The following is a 16,928-nucleotide window of genomic DNA, read 5'->3' as shown; positions in this document are numbered from 1 at the left end:
CTTTATATGCTTTGGCATAAAATATCTCAGTCGACATAAAATTCCAACGGCCTTAGACAGTTTGTTAACCACAAGGTCGACGTGATCGTTCCAAGTCAAATTTTCATTAAAAAGGACACCAAGACTTTTGACAGTTGGAACTAACTGAATGGATGATGATCCCATCCTAAGAAAAAGTGGTGACAGTAAAGTCAGTTTATTGTGAGGTCTAAAAAGCACTGCTTTTGTTTTTTCAGTGTAAATTTTAGGGAGTTAATTTTGGACCATTCATGTAGAGAGTGTAAGCAATCTGCTGCTTGTTGCTGAAGATCTACCAAGTTTGCGGCTCTGAAAAATAAGGAAGTGTCATCTGCGTAAAGGACATAACTTGGATGATTGCTTATGCAGACGATGTCATTGATGTAAAGGAGGAAAAGCAGGGGCCCCAGTATACTACCTTGTGGAACGCCTGAAGAGATATGCAAGGCGTCTGATAAACAGTTGTTTATTATCACCTGTTGCACGCCAAAGCCTAGATAAGATTGAATTATTTGAAGAAACTTGCCGCGGAAGCCATAGTGCTCGAGCTTAGCTAACATTATTTTATGATTGATGCGATCGAAAGCTTTAGAAAAATCGATAAAAATGTCTAGTGTAAGTAGTTTCAGCTCAAATGATTCTAAAATAAGTTCTTTTTGGGTTAAGAGCGCGGTTTCAGTAGAAAAAATTTCTCGAAAGCCATGCTGGCTGGGATTAATAATGTTATGTTTGCTGCAAAAACCGTTTATTTGTTTATACAGTATCTTTTCTAGACACTATGAGAAAACAGGTAGAATAGAGATAGGTCGATAGTTTGACAGATTATGTTTGTCTCCACCACCTTTGTGAATAACCGCAACTTTCGCAATCTGCATTCTTTTGGGGAACACTGCTTGCTCTATGCAGCAGTTAAAAATATATTCCAGCACTGGACTAACGATATCGGCTACATGTTTAACTGGTAACGTTTTCAGGCCGTCAATATCCTGTGCCTTACTGTTGGGTAAGGTCAGGAGATCATTTCTGATTTCATTCGTGACAGGAATGCACTAGAAACAACCCTATCGTCCAGGCATTGCACACTCATTAAGTTCCCATTTTGAGCTGCCTGAGACACAAAGTGACTGTTGAAAGTGTCTGCTAACGCCTTCCCATTCACAGGTTTGTTGTCGACCAAGATTTCGGACACGCCACTAGGAGTTGTACCTCGATTTAAAATTTGATTAGTGTTGCGCCACACAAGGTCAGCCCTTTTAAGCAAGTCATCGTTGAACAGTTTTTCTATGTACTCTTTTTTCGCACGACGAAGGAAGGATGTAACTTGGTTCCGGTATGTTTTAAATTGTTGAAGGTCATCCAGTGACCTAGTTTGGACAAAGCGGTTGTACACGTCTGTTTTCCTTTTTATCATCTTTAGGCATTCTGTGGTTATCCACGGTTTTCGTGCTTTCCGGGGTTTTTGGAAGGTTTCGTATGGAAAGTTTTCTTCACATTTAGAGTTAAATATTGTAATGAGCGCATTATAGGTATCATTAGGATCGGTATCACTCCAGTCAATATTTTCAAGTGCAACACGAAAGTGATTTAATTAATGTGGTAGGATTAATGCGCCGGTATTTTGTTACAGGGGAAATACATTGTGTTTTAGACATTAAAGAATCGACTGTCAGTTATATGGGCAGGTGGTCGCTGATATGAGCATTAATAACCCGATTTCAAACAGTCAGCTGGAAGGTTGGTGAAAAAGACGTCGATTGCCGTTGCTGCCTGCAACCGAGTGGGCTCTTTTATAACCGAAATAAAACTTTTGCACTGCAATATGGACTCAATTTCTAGTTTGTTGGTAGAATATGCGAGCAAATCTACATTGATATCCCCACCTAGAACAAGATTAAGATTATTTTCTGTGACCCATTCGTGGAATTCGTCAAGAAAGCTGCTACAATTGGAGAAGTTGCCTTTAGGCGGCCGGTAGAAAACAGTGAAGATATTTCTGCCGTTGCGTACGGAGAGGATTTCATAGCCATAAGGGAGTAATTACTCATTGACATCCACCCGAGCGCAGCCATATGGCTACAAAGGAAAGCTATACAGCTTTCTCAGAAACTTCGTCGTTAAAGAAAAATTCGTCCTGGTCCGGGGTTCGAACCCGGGACCACCGCTTCACCGGAGCAGTCGCTCTACCAATTGAGCTAACCGGGACGGCAAGCTCTCGTCTCGCCCTACCATAAGCTTGCCGTCCCGGTTAGCTCAATTGGTAGAGCGACTGCTCCGGTGAAGCGGTGGTCCCGGGTTCGAATCCCGGACCAGGACGAATTTTTCATTAACTACGAAGTTTCTGAGAAAGCTGTATAGCTTTCCTTTGTAGCCGTATGGCTGCGCTCGGGTGGATGTCAATGAGTAATTACTCCCTTATTACAAATCTACTCCATCTTGGGGGATTCCCCTAAAACATTTGACCAACACAGTTCCCACTTCGAGTTATTGATCAATTCGCTCTCGCCTTACCATAAGCTTGCCGTCCCGGTTAGCTGAATTGGTAGAGCGACTGCTCCGGTGAAGCGGTGGGTCCCGGGTTCGAATCCCGGACCAGGACGAATTTTTTTTCAACTACGAAGTTTCTGAGAAAGCTGTATAACTTTTCTTTGTAGCCGTATGGCTGCGCTCGGGTGGATGTCAATGAGTAATTACTCCCTTATTACAAATCTACTCCATCTTGGGGGATTCCCCTAAAACATTTGACCAACACAGTTCCCACTTCGAGTTATTGATCAATTCGCTCTCGCCTTACCATAAGCTTGCTGTCCCGGTTAGCGCAATTGGTAGAGCGACTGCTCCGGTGAAGCGGTGGTCCCGGGTTCGAATCCCGGACCAGGACGAATTTTTCTTTAACTACGAAGTTTCTGAGAAAGCTGTATAGCTTTCCTTTGTAGCCGTATGGCTGCGCTCGGGTGGATGTCAATGAGTAATTACTCCCTTATTACAAATCTACTCCATCTTGGGGGATTCCCCTAAAACATTTGACCAACACAGTTCCCACTTCGAGTTATTGATCAATTCGCTCTCGCCTTACCATAAGCTTGCCGTCCCGGTTAGCTGAATTGGTAGAGCGACTGCTCCGGTGAAGCGGTGGGTCCCGGGTTCGAATCCCGGACCAGGACGAATTTTTTTTCAACTACGAAGTTTCTGAGAAAGCTGTATAACTTTTCTTTGTAGCCGTATGGCTGCGCTCGGGTGGATGTCAATGAGTAATTACTCCCTTATTACAAATCTACTCCATCTTGGGGGATTCCCCTAAAACATTTGACCAACACAGTTCCCACTTCGAGTTATTGATCAATTCGCTCTTGCCTTACCATAAGCTTGCCGTCCCGGTTAGCGCAATTGGTAGAGCGACTGCTCCGGTGAAGCGGTGGTCCCGGGTTCGAATCCCGGACCAGGACGAATTTTTTTTCAACTACGAAGTTTCTGAGAAAGCTGTATAACTTTTCTTTGTAGCCGTATGGCTGCGCTCGGGTGGATGTCAATGAGTAATTACTCCCTTATTACAAATCTACTCCACCTTGGGGGATTCCCCTAAAACATTTGACCAACACAGTTCCCACTTCGAGTTATTGATCAATTCGCTCTCGCCTTACCATAAGCTTGCCGTCCCGGTTAGCTCAATTGGTAGAGCGACTGCTCCGGTGAAGCGGTGGTCCCGGGTTCGAATCCCGGACCAGGACGAATTTTTCTTCAACTACGAAGTTTCTGAGAAAGCTGTATAGTTTTCCTTTGTAGCCGTATGGCTGCGCTCGGGTGGATGTCAATGAGTAATTACTCCCTTATTACAAATCTACTCCACCTTGGGGGATTCCCCTAAAACATTTGACCAACACAGTTCCCACTTCGAGTTATTGATCAATTCGCTCTCGCCTTACCATAAGCTTGCCGTCCCGGTTAGCTCAATTGGTAGAGCGACTGCTCCGGTGAAGCGGTGGTCCCGGGTTCGAATCCCGGACCAGGACGAATTTTTCTTTAACTACGAAGTTTCTGAGAAAGCTGTATAGCTTTCCTTTGTAGCCGTATGGCTGCGCTCGGGTGGATGTCAATGAGTAATTACTCCCTTATTACAAATCTACTCCACCTTGGGGGATTCCCCTAAAACATTTGACCAACACAGTTCCCACTTCGAGTTATTGATCAATTCGCTCTCGCCTTACCATAAGCTTGCCGTCCCGGTTAGCTCAATTGGTAGAGCGACTGCTCCGGTGAAGCGGTGGTCCCGGGTTCGAATCCCGGACCGGGACGAATTTTTCTTCAACTACGAAGTTTCTGAGAAAGCTGTATAGTTTTCCTTTGTAGCCGTATGGCTGCGCTCGGGTGGATGTCAATGAGTAATTACTCCCTTATTACAAATCTACTCCATCTACTCCATCTACTTTACCTTGGGGGATTCCCCTAAAACATTTGACCAACACAGTTCCCACTTCGAGTTATTGATCAATTCGCTCTCGCCTTACCATAAGCTTGCCGTCCCGGTTAGCTCAATTGATAGAGCGACTGCTCCGGTGAAGCGGTGGTCCCGGGTTCGAATCCCTGACCAGGGCGAATTTTTCTTTAACCACGAAGTTTCTGAGAAAGCTGTATAGCTTTTCTTTGTAGCCGTATGGCTGCACTCGGGTGGATGTCAATGAGTAATTACTCCCTTATTACAAATCTACTCCACCTTGGGGGATTCCCCTAAACCATTTGACCATTTCATAGTTATCATTAGAGGCCGGATTTTTAGGCACTAAAAAGCACGTTTTAGGCGCCATAAATAGGCGGCTAAAATTGCATTATTGGCACCTAACGGAGAAAAATAGGCACTATAAACTTTATCAAAATTGCACACAGTTCCGAACTTCAGCACGCAATATCTGCCGTAAGATAAAACAAAAACACAGCAGAAATGATTTGGCACCTTAAGTAAGGTGCGAACATTAGGAGCCTTTTTTTTTTTTAAGGCTGTCACGCAACTTTTCGTACAATACACATGCTTCAGCAGAGCAAAAGGGACGGTTACCAACCCTTTTAAAACATTTGGTATACCTCGAAAGAAACAATTCGCTTGTCGTGTACAAAAGTAGAAACGATGAACACCTTAATTGGAGGCCATGTATTTAGGCCATGTATTTAGAAATTAATAGAAACATTGCCAATTCAAAGCATCTGACAAATGAGTTCAATCTTCGCTCACCCAGGAATTGGACTTATTTATTGCAGGCATACACGATGCTTCAACATTAATAAATATTTTGTCATTTGTGTAAACCGGTGTTTTATAGTTCGTGGCTTCATGTGTCTGGAGCCATGTGACTATCAAATGGTGCTTGCCATTAGAAGGCTCTGGAAACCATAAATACGAGATACGAGGAACATTTTACAGTTGGTTTCAATTGGAACCAACTGGGAATTATTTGGACGAACCTATAACTTACTCCGTATGTTTTCCGAAATGTGGTGCCACCTGGTCAACTACCACTTTAACAGCCAAAGTCATCAACAAGCTGCCACGATAAAATGGCAGAAAATAGGAAAAAGGTTGCTTCGATATGTTCGGCTGACGTGGTTGGTATTGTGTACGCAGCCGGCGTAGGTGTAGTGTTCACCACAGCCAACTGACGAGGTCATCTAATGTTGCCATGTGTGTGTTCTACTCAAAACCGAAATGGATTCGAAAGCAAACAGTCTGAAAGCAAAACCACAGCGTATTTCAGGCCCCTTTTCTGTAAAATGGGGCATTTTTAGGCACCGACGTCGGAAATAGGCATTTATAGGCACTGACATCCAAAATAGGCATTTATAAGCACTATAAAAAGACTATTAAACATATTGTCAACACCTAATTCGTGCTCATATGTAAAAATGGTGCGCCTACGAAGCGTTGAAAAAAATAGGCACTTGCCTAAAATCCGGTCTCTAGTCATCACGAACGTAAGTAAAGTCGGTGACAAGGCTGCAGCTCAGATCCTTTTCTATCGCTATCATAACACCGCCGCCGCGCTTGTCAGAGTGATTCACTACATACGTGCTGTAGTTTGGCAAGTCCAGTGCTTCACAAGCCTTTTGATACCAAGTTTCAGTGGTCATGAGTACGTTGAAACGAAAGTGTGGAAAGAAGAAACTCATCAGCTTTGTTGCGCAACGATTGAGCGTTGATGTGAATGAACGACACTTTCTTGCTCACAGTGGGCGCTATGGTAGACGGTCGTAAGGACGTTGTCTGGCCCGAGAGAGAACAAAGGGGCCTGTGGGTGCGGAAAAACAGTATGCCTAGGAGTAGGAGCCAATGAAAGCCGATCGAGGTCACATGCTTTGGACACCACTATCGCCGATGTGCCGTCAGATTTCCGGACCAGTATCTTTCCGTTCCTGTGCCAGGCGTATTTGTAGTCATGTTGTTTTGTCCATTCTTGTGTTTTTTGCAACAGCTCCTGATTTCGTTTGGTTAGGTTCTCAAGAATATGCACATTGTCATATCCATTCCCGATCTTTTTCCTGCTTTCCCACCATAGGTCGTCACGAGTTTTTTGTTTTGAGAAGGGGCAGATAATAGCAGGGATCTTACCGCGCCTTGACGGCAACCGGTGTATTGCATCCAGGTCGTCATCAGAAAGTTGCCGAAGCTCAATCCTTGCAGCGATAGTGTTGATTTTCGCCAAGAGGTCTTCTTTATCTGTTTGAGGTATGCCATGGAACTGTAAGTTGGCTCACCTATTTCGCCATTCTTCTTCTTCTAGTTTTTTAACTCGGCTCCTGATGTCCTTTATCGCGTGCTCGTTTTTGTCAACACAATTCAGTAAGTTAGTCAGTTGATCGGACATGAATTGTACAGACCGCTCTAACCATTCAACTGTCTGTTTCAATGGCATCAGTGTTTCCAGTTTGCGATTGATGGCTATGAACATTTCTCACATGTTCTGCATGCTTGGCTCCGTGTCTGCTTTTTCAAGCTGTTGGTTTTCGCTGTCTGGTTTCCTGCATTTGGGGCATCTCCATGTTTGTCGGTAGTTCTTTTTTTTTTCAGCGTAGTTTTCGACACGCCATACTGACAAAATGAGAAAGCTCTTCGTGCAAAGTGTGGAGAAGAATTAGCAGTAAATGACATTTTTTCCTCATGCGCAAAAGTTGAAAAACAAAGAAAAAAGTATTTTACATAGTTTTATAATGACCACATTCCTTTACACCTGATGGTATCGTTGGGAGAAGATGTAATTGTTGACATGTGTTGTGTGTTTGGCTTTTTAAGAGAAGCAGGTTTTCTCGACAAACTCTTAATTTTTACCCACTGCCTCGCTTCATTTTTTGATGCACCTCAGCTACCTTCTCATCCCTGAGAAGAAGGCTGAAATTTTTTTCTGGTTTTTCTTGCCGCAGTGGCTCAGTGGTTACGGCTCTCGGCTGCTGACTCGAAAGGCGCGGGTTCAATCCCGGCCACGGCAGCCGAATTTCGATGAAGGCGAAATTCTAGAGGCCCATGTACTGTGCGATGTCAGTGCAGGTTAAAGAACCCTAAGTGGTCGAAATTTCCGGAGCCCTTCACTACGGCGTCCCTCATAGCCTGAGTTGCTTTGGGACATTAAACGCCAATAAACCAAACCAATTTTTCTGGTTGGTTGGGAGGCTCAACATCCTTGCCCGGCCAAGGATGGCTGCTGAGGCTTCCTGACCTTCTTTAAAGCTTTAACTATTAGCCGTTTATGAAATTTCTTTCCTCTGTCATCACTAGGTAATACATACCAGTGCTATAGGCCATCTTTACTGATGATTTTAATATTCCTATAAAGCTCTCCACAAAACACCCCCGCAGGGGCATCTGCTACATGCAGATGTTGGTGAGGTGCGACACCACGGGGTTCCCCTAGCATCCGAAGGGGGATGATGGTGAGCAGTGCACCACCCGCGCTTGGCCGTGTGCGGCTCAGCTGTGTCCGGGGAGAAGGGTGGTTGAGCTGATGCCGAGCGTTCAAGGCCCCTCGGCGGAGGCAACACACCACTCTGGCCCCAGCTTCCTCTCCGGCCTGATCTGACTGGGGGAAATCGGCCTCTTCCTGTCTCCTCCTCCCTCCTTTGCTTTTCCTTCTTTCCTGGCGGCACCTTGTGTGGTGCAGCTACCCTGAGTTGCCCCATATTTGGTTATAGTCGTGGGCAGGACTTGCTTTTCAAGTTCCTGTCTCGTGCCCTCATTGGACTCCATGGTGGGTGGCTGGCACCACAGCCGAACACATTTTTCATGGCTCCTCCTTTCCCAACAAACGATCGCCCTCACAAAACAGGGTGGAATGAGGCAACTGCACAGTTCTTTCAAAAACCGACAACATTTCCAAAGTACCACATTCTTCACAGCGAAGAAACGCAAAAAACCACAAGAACCATGTCCCCATTTTTAGCATCCAAATGTCTGGCCAATGCTCTGGGTCCAGGCTACAAACTGTCAAAAATGCCGAGCAGTGACCTGCTGCTAGAGCTCGGAGACATTGCCCAAGATTCAAAACTTTCCGACCTAGTGTCCATCGGGGGCAGCCCCGTGTCAATTTCAGCACACCAATCTCTCCGTGCTGTCATTTCTGAAATAGACTTCATCCATCTCACTTTGAAAGAGATGCTTGAAGGCCTCAGAGACCAGAATGTAATAAATGTACATCATATAAAAATAAGGAAAGAGGACAGAGATACCCACAAAACATCTGATTTTAACTTTCAACTCGACCACACTCCCCGAGTCCATAGAAGCAGGCTACCTCAAAATAAACGTGAGACATCCCAAATCCACGAAGGTGCTTCCCCGGCCTGACACCAACACACCCACGGCTTCCTCCAGCACCTCTAGCGAGGTGATGGATGCCCGGTCTGACCGCTTCGCAGCGGCGGAACAGCTCTCTTGAGCGAAGAAAATACAGAACCCCGATAGAGGGCTCAGAAAAGAAGTGCAAACCCCTTCAATCCGCTCAGCTAGGAATTACAGTGAGATGACACGTATTCTAGGGTCAGTGTTGCCTTATGTCTTCAGGAGACGAATCCTGGTCCACAACACGTGAATATCCGGAGACTTGAAACATTCCGACGCAATTGCGAACATGCAAATAGACTCTCAGGAGGCATTGCAATTGCCACTCAAAGCGTTCAAGAAATCAAAAACAAGACTAGAGGCAGTTGCGGTCAGCATCATAAGCTACAAAACGATAACAATTTGTTCTGTGTTTATTCCTCCACATCTCGCAGTAATAGTCCATAAACTAGAAGACCTAATTAATGAACTGCCAGAGCCATATCTGGTAGTTGGGGATTTTAATGCTCATTCCCCTTTTTGGGGAAAGCTGTGACTGCAGGTGCCAAATAATCGAAGGTTTTATTCTCGCAAATAATATATGTCTTTCAAATACGAAAAAGGCTGCCCAAGCTCGGGCAAAATGAGCTTCCTTGATCTAGCTTTCACATCACCATCCATTTTAACGATTTTAAATGGGGTATTTTAAACGATCCTCTGGGTAGTGATCACCTGCCTGCTGTGTTGTCATCTGCTCCAGTGATCCCCACAAGGCCGCAGCGCTGGTCACTTTTTACAAGAAGTGCCACTCTGGAAAATGAATTTTGTGATAACCTCAGCACAAATGAAATTAATAAAAAATTTAGAACATGCATAATATCAGCCGCAACGCTCGCTGTACCACAAACAACAGGACTCGCACAGGAGAAGCACAAAGTGTGGTGGACACAATAATGCATATTGGCAGAAAAACAGCAAAACAAAGCCTGTGGAGCTCTCCGTCGGTATCCCACTGCAGAGAACTCGCTCAGCTTTAGGAGGGCCAAGGCCACAGCGCGGTATGTGTGAAGAAGGGCAGAGGAAACCTCCTGGCAGAAATACTAAGTGTCCTCAATAAGCAGCTCCGTAACACCGAAGAGAATGTGGGAAAAAGTTGGTAAATTCACTGGTGACCATACTCCTTTCACACTTCCGCTGTTGACATCACCCGGTACACACAAGCGTTTTTAGAAGAAGATAATTGGGCGAGCATTTTGCTGCGGTCTCAAGCTCGTCCTACTACACACACACTTTGCAGAAACACAAAGCAACAGCTGAAAAACAAGAACTTCCATCTGGAGCAGGTGTGCATGAGGACTACAACCAGCCTCTCACACTGCAGGAATTAAGGTATAATCTTCTGGAGAAGAGACAGCACCAGGTGCATTGCGCTATGCTTGGCCATCTCTTTGAGGCTGCCGTAGAAGCACTGTTGAAGTTCATTAATAAAATATGGATAACTGGAAATATACCTGAGGAGTGGAAAAAAGCAGCCATAGCACCTCTTCGGAAACCTGAAAAACCTCCAACGAGCCCTAGTAGTTACAGACCAATAGCCCTCGCCAGCTGCATTGCTGAATCTGTCAAAAGTGCAATAAACATCAGACTGACCTTTGTACTTGAATCCCAGCAGCTATTAGACACACATCAATGTGGATTTAAAAGAAGCATGATCAACCACTGATCACCTTGTCCGCCTAGAAAACGCCATCCGGGAGGCATTCATCCACAAGCAGTACTGTATCGGGGTCTTCCTCGACCTGGAGAAGGCCTATGATACCACGTGCCGTGGCCTAGCAGAGCGGCAGGATGCCTGGCTAACCGCACATTCACTCTGGGAGAAACTCTCTCCTTGACTTTCACACAAGAGAACCCCAGGGGTGTAGTGAAAATGAACTCCATGGTGTGCAGATGACAGCGTGCACTTCCTCCGGCATGTCTGCCTGTGGGAGACACCGAATAAACTGGCTGCTGGGGCTGAGAGAAAGGGACTCTCCTCAAAGAAACAGTAGCTGTTCTGTTCCCATTGCGACGAGGCCTGCAGGTCGGTCCCAATCTATGCCTGAAGAATACCGCACTACCAATTAATCAGGAGCACAGATTTTTAGGCGTCACTTCTGACGAGAAAGTCACATTTCTACCACATGTTAACAACCTTAAAAAGAAAGCTTCCCAAGCCCTCAGTGTCTTAAAAGTGCTCTCGTGAAAAGGTGGGGTGCGACAGAGCATGCCTGTTGCAAATCTAGCGCTCTCTGGGGCGCTCCAAGCTTGACTGCGGGTGCGCCGTATATGGCTCAGCAAGAGCACCCTACTTAAGAAGATTAGACCCTGTTCATAACCTTGGTCTGCACCTATCAACTGGAGCATACAGAACATCCCCGGTAGCCAGTCTTTACGTTGAAGACTGGTTACAGTCTTTACGTTGAAGACTGGTTAATAAGCCTGCTCTAGAGGACCAAAGAATCGCGCTTACGTGCACATATGTCTTAAAAATCTGTTCTCTCCCGAAACATCTGTCATCTCACCAAATGCCCATCCAAAAGCAACAAACCACATTCTATCAGGCCACTAATACTGCGCTTTGAAGGTAAATGCGAAGAGTTAGCACTGCTAGATGCCCTACTGAATATTGCACAAAGATATGAATATTTGCCACCATGTTACAGCCTCCCTTCAGTATGTGACTTCACAATGTCACTTTTTCACAAAAAGGAAAACTCCACATGAGCATACTACAAGAATTCTTTTGCACTGCAAGAAAAATATTACACCTACATTGAATTTTACACTGATGGCTCAAAAAGAGTCACGTTGCAATTGCAGTAATTCAAGAAAAAAGTGAAAAAATAATGCGACTACCAGAATGCGCATCGGTTTTTACAGCCAAGTGTTATGGTATATTCTTAGCCATAGAACAAATATTAAGAGAGAACATCAAAAATAGCATCATTTACAGCAATTCCCTGACTATGCTCAAAGCATTGCACTCCAGAAATGCTGCTGAACCCATTATAGGAAACATCATTCATAACATAGTTAAAATCACAAAACAAAAACATAACATTATATTCTGCTGGGTCCCTAGCCATGTTGGAATTGAGGGTAGTGAGAAAGCAGATGCATGTGCTGCAGAAGCCCGGAATGGTCAAATAAAACAAGTGAACATATCGCACAGGGATTGTTTGAAGTTAATGCACAGTACACTGAGTGGCAGGTTGCGTGGGAAGAGCAGGTAAACAACAAACTGTATTCTGTAAAGCCCGTTACAGGAGAATGGACATGTCGGCTCCGCAACCTTGCACACAACTTCATGCTTGGAAAGCCTCTCTGCGAAATGTGTGGCAATGAACTACACATTTTAATTTCATGTGCAAAACTTGAACAACTAAAAGCATTTTGGAAAATTCTGCAGTGACTACATCCCATTACACCGCACATTGCTTTCAGGTGTTATTGATTTTTCAAGTATTTTAGAAGTCTCTATAAGAAGCCAGTATTTTAAACTAACTTTAGGTATTTCCATTAACACAAGACATTCTAACCCTGTGTTTGATGCATCATAGCCTTTGTTGCTTTTGTGCCATAAAACCCAATATAACTATCTGCACAAAACAATTTCCTTATACCTTGAGCTTGGCGCATGATGGCCTTAGCTGCCTATGTGCCATTAAACCCAACACAATGAGAGAGACTCCAATACAAAAGGAATATTGCATCTAAAGGGAACTAACTCGAGAGAAGCAAACAAACAAAATTTGTTCACTGGGAGGCCGTCCCGAAGGATGGCGCGCGCTGTCTCGCCAAGTGGTGTTGCCCTGGGAGTAGAGCGGGCGCACTTCTCTGAAGCTTAAATGGCGGCACGGACAGCGGTTAACGCCCTTCATATCTGTTCATTCTTTGCACCAGGGCAGGCGTGCACATACAGTATTAACAATTTCCTTCTCATTCTCGCGTCCCCCCATTGGTCAGGCGCGAAGACCGCGGCTTCCAGAACATTCGAGCTCTTTCTTGCAATGCGCTGGCGTGTGAGTGAAGTGGAGAGGACATCACTCAGTATGCTTGAGGCTATGCCGTCTGCAATGAGTAGCATTTGCTGGAACCTTCTCGATTTTCCAACAGTGCGCGCGGTCATGTTTAGCGAAGTGTGTTTCTCAGAACAGGTGTGTCTCACTCACCTTTTCTGTGCCCAACCCTATAAAAGGGGATGCATTAACAAAGTAAAATCACTCCTGAAGAAGATCGGTCTTCCGATCGAAACGTCGAGTCGAATAAATGTGTTTCCTTTAACAAAATGTATACTTCGCTATATATATATATATATATATATATATATATATATATATATATATATATATATATATATAGGTTGTGAGAGCATGAAGTACTTGACTGCTTAAAGGAATATGTAGCGATGCAAGCGCTTCATAAAAGGAAACATTTATTTGACTGGACGTTTTGATCGGAAGACCGATCTTTTTCAAGAGTATCCCCTTTTATAGCTCGCCTGTTCTGTGCCCAATCCGTATAAAAGGGAAACATCAGCAAAGATAAATCCCAACCTTGAAAAACGTCAGTTTTCCGATCGAAACGTCAAGTCAAACAAAATAAGTTTCCTTTAACGAAGCATATACTTTACTATATAAATATGTATATTTATTTACAAACATCTGCTCATCCACTTGCCGCAAGCTATACTTTTTAAGACACAAGCTTAAAAATTTACTGCATAGCATAAAATTACTTGCTTACAATTTACTAATTAGACCGAAACTCGAATACGCATGCGTTCTTTTGGACCCATTTACTAAGCACAGTGTTGCCTGTTTTGAAAAGAGGAAAGCGGAGGAAAGCTGTAAGGTTTATTTACTCAAAATTTTCACCGTGTGACTCGCCTTCTGAAATAATGCAGACTTATTTATTTCAGTACTCCAAGGCCCTGGCTGGGCATTACATGGGAGGGGGGAGCAGATAACAAAATTGCACAAGGGTTCACTTCATACATAATACAAATACAGGAAAAACAAGAATGAAGTAACAAAGCTCGAATGATCAAATTAGGTTGGTGTTATACATCGTGGGCATGGTGCAGTGTGCAATAAACAAAAAATATAATATGTGCACACGCAAGGCAAAGCACACGTACAAGACGGCAAGTTCAAACAGACTGCAATGCTGTGCCTGATTCAAGAAATGTTACTAACAATGAATGGAAAGATGATGGTTCATTAATAGCCACAATGCTACCAGATAAAGCATTCCACTCCCTTATAGCCAGAACTAATGGGGAATTCTGATACTCGTTTATGCGGGCAAAAATTGCTGGAATTTTATGCGCATGGTTGGAACGAGATGCGTGAGGTGCTGCTCTGATGTGCCTGCATGCGAAAGATGAATGGATGTAGCAGAGGGAGTGGAACAACGATAGGCGAAAGAATTTCCATCGTATATTGAGGTCCAGAAGATTTAGAGACTGTTTTATTGCAGAAACGCTCTGGTAGGGAGAGTGCGACCGTAGAATAAAGCGTGCTGCCTTATTTTGCACCAATTCTATAGAGCAGGATAGGTTTCCTTGGTGTGGACGCCATACCACTGAACAGTATTCAAATGATGGCCGAATTAGAGATGTGTAGGCCTGTAGTTCGGTGTCAGGGTTAGACGACGTTTGAGAAGGCCTAATTTTTTCAAAGATCTGCTGGTGATATATTCTATGTGGCCATGCCAGTTTAGGTCCGGGGAAAGAATATTGCCTATGTCTGAAAGTTGATGGGTGCTCAGTGCTACTTTTGTTTATAGTGCAGTGGTTTACTGGAGTTTTACAGGGTGCAGAGAAAGTCATATCTGTTTGGTTTTGTCGGTGGTCCATCTGCCAAACACTGCACGAAGTGCCTAACCTATCTAGATCTGTTTGCAAGGCAACAAAATCGTTAGGATTAACTATTTCCCTATAAATGATACAATCGTCAGCAAAAAACTTATCGAGGAGCTAATGTCTGTCGCGATGTCATTAATTTAAATTAAAAACAGAAGTGGGCCAGGATGGATCCTTGTGGTACACCTCATATAACATGTTTATCTTGAGGTATGATGTTATTCGCAGATGCGGATTGTTGCCTGTTAGTTAAAAATTCTTCAATCCACTTTGTAGTATTATGATCAAGTTGTAAGTTATACACCTTTTTTTCATGAGATGCTTGTGGACTACCCAATCAAAGGCTTTAGAGAAGTCGGTAAGATTTGCGTCAGTGTACGAGGCACTGTGAATTGTAAAATGGAGATCCATTACTAATTCAAATAACTGGGTTTGACATGAATGCCGGTACCCGAAACCATGCTGATTTTCAAGTAGCAGGTCATTTGCAGTAAGGTGTTTCATGATGTGGGTAAATTTTATGTGTTCCAGTAGCTTGCAGTGCACTGACTTAAGAGAAATTGGTCAATAGTTGTTGGGATCTGTAATATCCCTACACTTAAGTATTGGTATACTGTGTGCAGTTTGCCAATCATCTGGAACGCAGCTACTGCCCAGAGATTGCTGGAATAGAAGCAATAACAATAGTGCAGACACATGAGAGGTTAGCTTTAGAAGTTTGGTACTTATGCCATCAGGTCCAGGGCCAGAATTTAATGGCAACCTATCAATCTCACGAAGAACCCCATCTGCTGAGATAGTTATAGGACTAGGGTGATAAGAAATGAATGGAACCGGAAGCTGAATGTATTCGGGGATAGGTGACTCGTCTGTAAATACTTTGCTGAAATTATTGTTTGGATGTTCCGTGCTTTCTTCTATGGGAGCCAAAATTCCATTTATGTCCTTTAGTTTGGTTTATGTTTTATGGGGTTTAACGTCCCAAAGCGACTGAGGCTATGAGAGACGCCGTAGTGGAGGGCTCCGGAAATTTCGACCACCTGGGGTTCTTTAACGTGCACTGACATCGCACAGTACACGGGCCTCGAATTTCTCCTCCAAAGAAATTCTAGCCGCCGCGGCCGGGATCGAACCCGCGTCTTTCGGGTCAGCAGCCGAGCACCATAACCAGTGATCCACCGCGGCGGCCGTCCTTTAGTGTTATTGACTCTCTGGTGCAGTGCTGCCAACCTCCAGAGCCGCTTCTCCCCCAATTTGCAACCAAAAATTCCCTAGATTTCCCTAGATGCGAAAAATAGTGTTCAGTTGTATATTGCAAAATTGTATATTTATGCGTAGTTCAGTAGCAAGTTTTATCATGCAGCTACCCTATTACCAGACGCTGGTAAGCTGTAAATTTGAAATGAAGGATGTAAAATGAAGAGCTTCTAAATGAAGCTACAAGATAAACCGTAGCACTCTTTGGAAATTACAAATTAAAGGTTCTATATCGTGTATGTCTTTTTTTTTCACCGTACGCAAGATATTAGTAAACATGCATCACCATGTGGAATTAACTGAATTTTTTTTCCCTCATGTTGTGTCGGTTTAGCCTTCAGCCGAAGGATACCACGTACAAAATGCCTGGAGGTCACTTGAGGAGTGTATGGAAACTGCGATATAAAAGCTGGTTGTTCATTTGCTGCGATTGCTCTAGAGGGTGGCTGACATAACAGTTTGAGTCAATTAAAACAATGAAGCAGTGATTGGCTTTTGTATGCCTCTTGTGACCTCAACTCACTTTGTTCGTTGTGGTGGAACTGGAAATTATGGTTTATGATTTTGGAGGGTCTAACGTCCCAAAGCGACCCAGGCTATGAGGGATGAAATAGTGAAGGGCTCCGGAAATTTCGACCACCTGGGGTTCTTTAACGTGCACTCACATTGCACAGTACACGGGCCTCTAGAATTTCGCCTCCATCGAAATTCGACCTCCGAGGCCGGGATCGAAGCCTCATCTTTCGGATCAGCAGCCGAGCACCATTAACCACTGAGCCACCGCGGCGGGTGAACTGGGAATTTTTCCCTTAGTTAGACTAGCTTAGATTTCCAACACGGCGCTCCTTTACATAAAAAAAGGCGCCCTTGTTATTTTCTAGCTATCAAAACAAACATGCAGATATGCTTACTAAATAGGAATTTCACGTCGTGCTGCGAGCTCCACATGCAGCG

The 16,928-nt window shown here is 44.2% G+C and overlaps 1 protein-coding gene and 1 non-coding gene across 5 annotated transcripts in view; both read left to right on the top strand.

Annotated features, from left to right (window-relative positions):
* Positions 1-16,928, top strand: part of LOC149349106 (RCC1 domain-containing protein 1-like) — a 166,258-nt gene that overhangs the window by 8,853 nt on the left and 140,477 nt on the right. The window lies entirely within an intron of this gene.
* Positions 4,234-4,307, top strand: TRNAT-GGU (transfer RNA threonine (anticodon GGU)). The gene has a single exon. It is a non-coding gene; the product is annotated as a tRNA-Thr (tRNA).

Source organism: Amblyomma mixtum, chromosome 3 (genome assembly GCF_055824585.1).
Source record: "Amblyomma mixtum isolate Tamu chromosome 3, ASM5582458v1, whole genome shotgun sequence".
NCBI classification, from domain to species: domain Eukaryota; kingdom Metazoa; phylum Arthropoda; class Arachnida; order Ixodida; family Ixodidae; genus Amblyomma; species Amblyomma mixtum.
Note: the sequence above shows the minus strand (reverse complement) of the source record. Positions and strands in the feature narration are given on the sequence as shown.